The following is a 9,646-nucleotide window of genomic DNA, read 5'->3' on the forward strand; positions in this document are numbered from 1 at the left end:
GGAGCATGTGCAAGGCTCAGTCAGTCATGCCCTGACATGGCTTAATCCCTTTTGGCCTAGGCCATCTCATGGCTTCTGACCAGCCAAGTAGTATGTGTGCAGCCACACTCTTCTGGAGGGCAAGGGACAGACACCAAGTATACAGACAGCAGTAGCTCCCCGCCCAGTGGTCTCAGGGCACCAAAACAGACTTGGGATCCCTTGCTCCTCCAGCATGGAGAGACAAAATAGCACTAGCAGTATAGAGTAGCCCGTGGGGTCATGCCAATTTGCTGCTTCCAGCCAGGACTGTGAGGAAGTCAGTGGCTAGGCAGGCCTGGGACACTGGGCAGCCCCTGGTCTGTGCCAGAGGGCAGAGAGAGGCCTCCGGTGCCCTCTGGGGCAGGGGCTGCTGGCTTAGGGCTCAGCCTGGTGGGACAGCAGGCTGGGAGGGAAGGAAGTACATGTGCAGTCCTCCTGCCAATCTCAGGGGGGACCACACCATGCCACAGCAGTCCTGGAGGTCCAGAGGGTTTGGGGACTGAGGTCCTGGGGCCATGTTGAGGGGCAAAGGGTAGGGTGAAGATTTAAAAATCTTCTCTGACATGCTCCAGCACTGCTGGCAAACTGCAGTACAGGAGCTTCCTGAGCCAGAAGTGAGTGCTCCCATACTCCTCACAGCACTGTCCCCATGGAACCATCCTTCTGCGAATTTTTCTGATCCCTATTTGCATCCAGTAGGAATGAGTTTCAGAGGTTATCCACGTGCTGCACAGGAAGTATTTTCAAAAAATGAAACTAGCTGCCTTACAGGCAAGTCCCTTCTCCAGCTGGGAGGAAGTATGATGCAAATCTAAAGTAAGCGAACAAGTGTGTCAGCATACCCTGAGAATTTTCTTTGTTCTGAAGGGCTGGGCGCTGTGAAGCCTCCTCCCGTGGCAACCCATAGGACAGAGCTCATGCAGAGGCAGTACAGGGCAACAGCTGCAGGCAGGACAGCATGGCTGAATCGGATGAGATCGAGCATGAAATGTTAGAGGTGTCCCTTCAGTTCCATGCCTAATAACATTTCCTCACATGATCTGTGTTTCTGTAACAAGTAGTAAAGTCCACCTAGTTTTACCACTGCTGGTAACTAGCAGTAACTAGCTAACTAGTAACTAGTTAACTAGCATTCATCACACACAACAATACTGTTTCCTGGAATGTTCGCTTTTAATGAAGCAATTTTAGACATGAGGAGGGTTGGCTTAGCAGCTTTCCAAGAAAGCATCTTATTGCTTTATGTGTGAAATGTTAAGGATCTATCCTTCTGTTGTATGGCATTCAGGAGGTCCACATGCTGCAGAAATGGACTGATTTTGGGATGCTCCATACTATCTCTAAACAGCAGGTTAATTTCAGCTGACACTTATTTATGAAAGTGCAAAGTCTGCTAAGGTAATAAAAAAGTCAACTCCTAGGGAATATATAGCCTTAGATTTTCTTACCTAACATGGTTTTATCTAGAGATTTATTGAGTAAATAAAGATTTGGCTGGCAAATAATGTTATCAATTGCTCCATATTTTAAAATCTTTTGAAAGTACGCACACACAAAAAAAAAACAAAAAAACCAACAGATTAATTTCCTTTTACAGTATCTACTGCAGAGTATAAACACACTTTATTCAGAACCAGCCAAGGCAATGTAAATTAGGCCTCTGATATTTGGGAAATTCACAAGGTTGAATTATATATTTGAATTATATATTCTGAAAATCCGTAGGGTTTGTTGGCACTCAGGAGAATGTTCATTTTATCTAACAGCCTGGTCAAACTCTGAGCTGTTGATGCTGAATAGTGACCACATTTTCCTTGTAAAAGAGAAATTTCTCATCTCTGCCCTATTACCTATGTATGGTTAGAGACTTTGAGGCCTGAAATCAATTTTCAGAGAGGCTGAATGAGTAACTTGTAAGCTGACTTCTTCTCTGTTGCCTTGTAAAGGTTTTGCAAAGACATCTGCTTACATGGCCTGATTCTCACTTCTGGGTGGAGTAAAATGGTCCCCCATGACACCAAGAGCTGCGCCTTTGACTGGGGCCGGGATCACAGCTCCCCTCATATCTTTGTGTCCGGGAAAGGACGGAGATGTAGCCCACCATTCCCTAAACAAATCTGCCATTCAGAGCGGCGAGGTGGGGAAATAATGAAGTCAGCACATTAGTGCCTAGCCTGCTGAGCTCACACTGCTGAAAGCTGCCAGTGGGTGAATTTCCCAGCATTTGGAAACTTTGTCTCAGTTCTGTGGGTTTGCTCAAGTGTGCGATGGCTGTTTGCAAGGGAGCTTTCCCGCTGGGTGGGTTTGCTTTCCTCCTGGCAGCTCAGAAAAGGTGAGAGATCTCCTTCATATCTTCCCTGCCCCCACTCCCGCCCCCCGCTCACCCCACAAACACAATGCTTTTCCAGCAGGTCCCCTCTGCTAGGGAGCTTTTCCCTCTCCCAACTCCCACACTGGGACATTTTTCCACATTTCCAGGATTACGGCCACTTTCACTTAGATCTATGTGTGTTGCCTCCACATACAAAGAAGCACTTGGGGACGGGATTAGTAGGATTAGAAGAGATTCACATATGTCCAGTTCAAGCAATTGGTATTCAAAGCTTTACACTTTCAAATGCCACCAAGAGAGAGAAAAGGAGCTGAGAGCTTGCTTTGCATTTCAGCACCTTCCTGAGGGGGACAGTGCTTTTTATGCGGCTTTAGCGCCCTGCTTTGGGGGATAAACACATTCTGCCCCTTTTTAATCCCGCAGGGTGCAGCGCCAGCACCCCGAGCCACGAACGCTTTTGCTTTGCTAACGCTGGTGGGTCTCTGGTTAGCCTGGAAAAGAAGACGGCGGTATCGTAACTTTCCCGTTCCTCTTTTCAGAGCAGCCGTTCGACAAAATCCCGGCAATCTCTGTGAGTTTGTTACGCAAATAAAGGTTCTCTCTTGTGCACTTTTTTATGACTATTTCTCGTCTGTTGTTTGAAGACAATAAACTGTTACCGGTCGGAGAACATAAAGGCACGATCCTACGGAATTCTTTAAAATGTGCCTCTGCTCGTGTAAGTTGTACTTCTCCTGTCTAAGTGAACTATTCACATGCGCAAGGCAAGACTGTAAGACTTAGAACGTGTATTAGGTATTTCAGGCAAAGCATTAGAAAAAAAACTACTTTTTTCCTTTCCATTTCTGATAGACCAGCTTCCTCATTGCCTCTAGGGCAACATCAGTGGTGAATTCCTAATATTAGACACACTTGTAAAGGCACTGTCTATGTTACGTAGTCTCCTTTTTGGCAATCCAAATATAAACAAATCATATTGTTCAAAATGAAAGGGAAGATTTTAATATTAGTCAATGTAGCAAACCACTCTGTGGCATAGTGAGAGATTTTCGGAGCAGAGCAGGTGGAGTCTTTTTCTTTTTCCCCCTTAATACATTCATCCATTAATTAATTCATTCATTCTTTTGTTCAGTCTTGCTGCTCACTTTCTGCTCACTAGGATAAAAGCTCTTGTGGAATACCATGTAGTTCACTGTGACTTGTAAGGGACAGAAGTACATATGCAGCCAGATTTTAAAAGGCAAAAATAAGAAAATGGACTTTTCATACTGCGTAGGTTATCTTGTCAGTGATTTTTTCTTGTTGTTGTTGATGATTGTTTGTGTCACTAAGTGTGCATGTGCTTTACAATTTTCAGCCCAGGAATTATGGTTCAGAGTATATGAAATAGGCTGAAGGAAATTGAAACTTCAGTAAAATATCAGTTATGCTTTCTTAATTATTTCAATCTAATATTATTTTTAAAGATGTGAAGTTCTCAGTGAGTATCAGCAGAAGTCAATATATTTGATATGAATCCATTAATACTAGAGAAAGTCAGCATGAAGCCCAGAGCATCTTTGTTCTTATGAATACAGTGGGCCAAGTTTGAGCTAATATTTTGTTAATTTGACATTTTTGCATCTCCAAGGATTGTCTGAGCCTTATTTCAATAAAACAAAAAACATAAGTGTCTTGATTAAAGGAATTAGTTGTAATGAATTCTGGTGATTTTGAGGTCACAAAATTTAGCAGTGCACAAGTAACAGTCTAGGAATTCAGATAGGTGGAAATCTTTAAAACAATGAAAGATGAAGAGGATATCAGGTCTGTACAGGCTCTTCAGATTTCCAGAGAGCTCTGAATAGTTCACAGGCACTGGCGATGCAATGCTGGGCTCCTTCCTGCAGTTTAGCAAAACGGTGGCAATATCTGCAGAATCCCGAACTGTTACACATTAATTAGCCATTTCAGGTGCCTACCAGCTGTGGAGAAGAGGCTCACTTAGTAATGAAGACGATATGAAGAAGAGAAGACAATTCAAAACATGTGTGCTTGTGAATTTAATTTTAAATAGAATTTCATTTTCAGAAGTGCCAAACGTAATTGCTTCTGACTTCAGCTGTGAGCAGCAGTCATGCAGAGCTCTAAAATTAAAAATGCATGTAATTGCTTGCTTCTTCATCTTTATTTTTTTATCATTCTTCTTACTGTTGCCTTGTCTTTTCCATCTATTTTACCTACTTACAGAGTACTCCCCTCAATGAAGGTTTTGCACATCTCACCAATGTCTCCACCTCTTTTGGATTTGCTGGTTTCACTGAACTACAGATAATAATGGTTACTGAGAGTTACAGATCACTGATACTTCCACAAGGACACTGTGCTATCAATGAGTGAATGAGATAAAATTTGTATCAATCTTAGAGCCAAATGGCATTCTGGTAATTAAGAAGCAAAGGATTCTCCTTGTCTTGTGTGTATTTCATCCCACTCCGAAGTGATATGTGTCTTTGGAGGAGCCTTAGAACACTCAGCTCACCTGGATGTGCGAAATATGTGAAAGAAAAAGGAGGGGGTAGTATAGGAACCATGCAGACTGCATGCTTTGGAGTCCCATCCTATGCTCCCAGCCAGCAGCATTTCCTACAGACAGGCAGGTGCTAACTTCCACCAAGCAATCATTCATTTCCTGTGTATTATTTCCTCACAAATTTGTTGGCAGTGTCTCAAGCCAATGAATTCCATATGAAGGCTGAGGTCCATGAGGGTCCCAGCTAAACACCGTGTGAGAAAGTGTCTAAGTGACAAACAAAAAAGAAAGAATGGCTTCAGAACATCTTTGGGTACATGAAACTGCTGCTGCTGCTGGACACCCACCTTTGGTTTGGGTGCCAATGAATGATAGGTGAGATGGCTGCAGGAAGGAAAGCAGGGAAGATAGCCTGCTTTTCACTCTTCCCTGCTCTGGAAATGGTTTTGCTCAGTGTCAGAGGCTGAAAAGAAATTGAAAGCTAACAGCTGAGTTTTGTGTCTGTGGCTGCACAAACTCTCTCACTAGCCTGTAATTAATAAGTCACTAATAAATTTCCTTCACAGGAAACAAATATGAGAGGGCTTGCCCCCAATTAAAACATTTTTGCTTAAAAACAAAACAGTCTTGCTGGAGTAATTAAGCCCTTCCTTACAGCACTCACTGGTTCTTCATTGCAAGAAACTGTTCTGATGACTTGGGTTTTAGGGGCCTGACCTCGAGTCTATTGAAACTGAGGACATCAGTCAGCTTCAGAGAAGTTTGTTTCTGGCTCTGACAGACCTCAAAATCAGCAAACAAACACCCCAGTTCATCAGTGTTTCAGCAGTTAATGATTAACCTTTGCTGATTAAAAAAAGAAAAAAGATAGTGTCAGTAGATCTGCTGTGCTGTCCTCTCCTTTCCTCTGTCTTTTAAGAGATGGGAACGGGGCTTTTACAGTCCCTGTTGCTATTATGTCTGGGCCCTTAGGAGTCTGCTGCAGCCCCTAGGAGTTATGGATTGCAGTCCTGGATCTACAGGCTTGGGGCTTTTCCAGCCCTGCAACCCATTCTGACCGTGCAAACAGACTGCAAGGCTTCAGGATCTGAGAAGAGACTGACAGCCCATGCAAACTGTGAGCCTCCCACCGCACATCACCACATGCATGGCTCACACACACACACACACACCAAGCACAGTCCCTCTGCAGGTCCTCAGGGACTTCTCTGAAGTGCTGCCCCTGTTGTGTGCGAAGCAAACCTTCCAGAAGATGGGCAGGTGTGGTGGGCAATGACCATTGGGCTGCGCGATGCCAGCACTGCCCTTGCGTGCCTCTTTCTGACTGCCATCATTCTTCTGTTTTATACTTGTGCTTGATGTTATTTTCCTCCAGTGTATTTCATTTTCCATTTGTGGAAATGCACTTGCATCAACACGGCAATTGCCATGAAAACAGGACTGCCTCATCTCAGCTGCAACTCTGAACAAGGTGAGAGAGAATGGATTCACTTTTTCAGGGACGGAAAATGCGACCTAAAAGAACCCCCAGAAACAGTAACAACAACAACAAAAAACCCTTTTTTATATAGCAAAACCTCCCTGAACATTTGAAGTTTCAACAGCTTGACTAAAAGCAGTACAGCAAGAGACTCGGAATGATTTATAAAACCAGCCCTATGCCTTGGCCGGGCCAGATTTTACCGTGGTTTCTGGTGTTCATTAGCATCTCATTGCACATGTCGTCCCATTGATCCCAGTGGAACAAGCCCACACAATAGAGTTCTATTCAGGAGTGGTGAAGGCAGCCCCTACGCCCATCCCCAAACACTGAGACGTGGCAAAGGTTTGTGAATAGACTGCAGATAATTTTTGTTGTGTCTTCTAGAATTTGTACTAGCCTATTAACTACCCATAAATATTTGCCCGAGACACGCATTGTTTAAAATTGAGATACAAAATGAGACAAGGATTTTTTTCTTTCTCTTTAAAGAGTCATCCATGCTCCCTAATGTCTATAGGGAGACATTTTCAATAATTTCTATGGCATTATTTGTTTTCACTATAGATGTTAAAAATGAATCTTACGCTTGTTTCCGAGACAGCAAAACATTTTAATCTTTAGTCTTTGTAACACCAAGGTTTCCATTCGGGCCTCAGAGAACTTTCATCAGCTGAGAAGCTTTTAACAAACAGTGGTGCATCTGGGGTGTGTGGTGGGGAGCACAGAGGCGGGGGGAGCCTCTCATACATTCTGTCTTCTGCTTTGCGTGTAGCTGATATTTAAATGGCCTGCGTGGCTTCAAGGTGAACTCAGAAAGCAGTGACCACCTGCAAAAGCAGTGAGGGAAAGGGGTCTTAAAAGCCAATGGGTGAATTTCTGTAACAAGTGTGAGCGGATGGAGGGAGTTCGTGGTGATGTGAGTGCAAAGGACTGTAAGAGACGCAGGAGGCAGGCAAGAAAAACAAAGAAACTTGTCTATTTTCAACGTTAGTATTTTAAATATGAACATGGGCTGAAGAGAAAATAAATACAGGCGGCTGAGTGGTGTTATTATCATTCAGTGCTGTAAAAACTTGGCCTCGGTTCCAAAGTTTGTTCGTCCAGAACCCCATGTTGAGCCCTGCACATTGAAGCGTGCAGACCTGTGTATGTGAAATGTGCATCGCAGCCTTCGCTCTGTGACTGAGTGCAGTGTCGTGAAGGCAATATTACCAGACATTTAAAACAAACTGATCGATGGGTACTTTTCTTTTTTCTTCTTAAATTCTGAGGACGGCAAAATGTTTCACAGTTGGCTGAACTACGGCATGGCTGGGAGCTTTAGAAACATTCACTTGACTTTCTATAAGCTCTTCTCAAAATAAAGTGCATGTTTCAAGTGCATTTGTTATAGAGAAAAAAAAAGAAAGGGAAAAAAAAGGAAAAAGAAAAAATAAAACTATTGATTAAATGCCATTTATTATTTACAAAAGCTAATTTCAAGCTTTTGTCGTATATCAGAGGATTAGCAATTAACACGTCGCTCAGTAATCAGTGTCTGACATTTTAAATTTTATTGCTAAGTTATAACAGCGTATTTTTTCAAGAATTTTTGCAAATCAGTACCGAAATACAGAAAGTAAAATGTCGCCCTTAACGAGCGGCAGCGCGGTGCCCTTCGACTGTGCCCAGCAGGGCTCTGCGCCCTCAGCAGCAGCACCAGCGTGGCTCCATCCCGCCGGCAGCTGTGGGACGCTTCGAGCTGAGCACGATTTCCTTTTTCGTGCTTAATAACGTTCTGCTGTGACTCCGCGTTGCCAGCGAGTTTGAAAATAACTGAACGGAGAAGAGAACGCCCCGCGTTCTGCCGGCGGAGCGTCCAGTCTGGGTTTATCTGGCTGCAGAATTTGAGTACCGTTTCAAATTCTGAGGCAACTCGTAATACCCTGCCTCTGCAAAGCAAGTACGCGGTCAACACGAGAAATAAAATCTCATCGCTTTGGTGAAGGCAGCGTCAGGTGACGAGGAGCATCAAGCGGAATTACACCGTCAATCGAAATGCAAACTGTATGCGCAGCCGGCGGGCGGTTCGGGAACCTGGGCCGCTCTGCCTTAAAGGAGATGGGTGCCGTCTGCTAGCCCGGCCCGATGGATGCGACAGCACCCGAGCGGGGCTGCGCTCGCCCGGAGACGCCGGCGGAGAGCCGCAGCTGAAGCAGAGAGCTTCTCTGCTGCCCGTCAGCAACACCCTCATTACAGCGCTAACGTGTGTAACTGTTTAACGCTAAAGCATGGTTGTCCAAATGCTCAAATTAAATTAAAAGCAAGCAGAGAGGGCGAAAGTCATAAAACTTAATAGCCTCCTAACAAAACCGCAAGAAACATTTAAACTCTCGGCAAATTACGAATCGGATTCCGTGCCGCCGGCCGATAAAGGTCAATGAAGTTACGAGAAGCGAGGTGTAATACTCCTTCAGAGCGATGCTGTGTATGAGAAAAGTTCTCCCGATGTCCCGAAACTCTGAGAATTCAAAACCGGGCGCAGCCTCAAGGCGCGCTCGGCACCCGGCGCCCGACAGAGCGCACTGAAGGACGCGCAGCCCCGCGCGGAGGTCCCTCTCAGCCCCGTCCCGCGTACCGTACGCTCGGGCCCCGCTGCAGCCGCGACTCCGGGGTCTCTTCCGAGCCCGGCACCGGCGTCGGGAGCGCTGCCTATGCCCAGCTCTCTCCGAGGTCGTTCGCCTTCCGCAGAAAGCGCGTTTTCCTCTCCCTCGCCAAATCTGTCAGCCTTTATGAAAACGGATATTAAAAAGAGGAGGGATGAAAGTTACTTTGGGTTAGTTGCCGTCCAGCCGCCGTTTTCGCCTTTCTCTCAGCCCCGATGCCGGCAGCACTGCATTTCCGACTCCCGGTGTTAGTTCCGTCGGGGAAAGTTTTGACGCGGCAGAGCGGCCCCCCGCGTCCCACCTCCCGCTTTCAGTCCGGCTCCGGGCGGAGCCCTGACCCGCGCCGAGCCCCGGCCCGCTGCGGGACGGCCCTGACCAGCGGGGCTGTTCCTGTTTCTTCCCCGACGGCGCCTCTCGCTCCTCGCTCTGTTCCCTCCTCGGCGGCGGATCTCCGTTTGCCTTCCGACGCCGCGCGGCTGCCGCTGCCGCCGTGTGCCGAGCGCATCTCGCTCGGCCCGACCCGCCGGGAGGGGCGGTGGAAGGAGGAGCGGGACAGACGGAGCGGCACTGCGGGAGCGGACGTGGGTCGGCGGCGGCTGGGTCCGGCGAGTGCCGTGTCCACGAGTGCGGGGTGCTGCTTGGGCTCACGGCTG

This window comes from Meleagris gallopavo, chromosome 2 (assembly GCF_000146605.3).
Source record: "Meleagris gallopavo isolate NT-WF06-2002-E0010 breed Aviagen turkey brand Nicholas breeding stock chromosome 2, Turkey_5.1, whole genome shotgun sequence".
NCBI classification, from domain to species: Eukaryota; Metazoa; Chordata; class Aves; order Galliformes; family Phasianidae; genus Meleagris; species Meleagris gallopavo.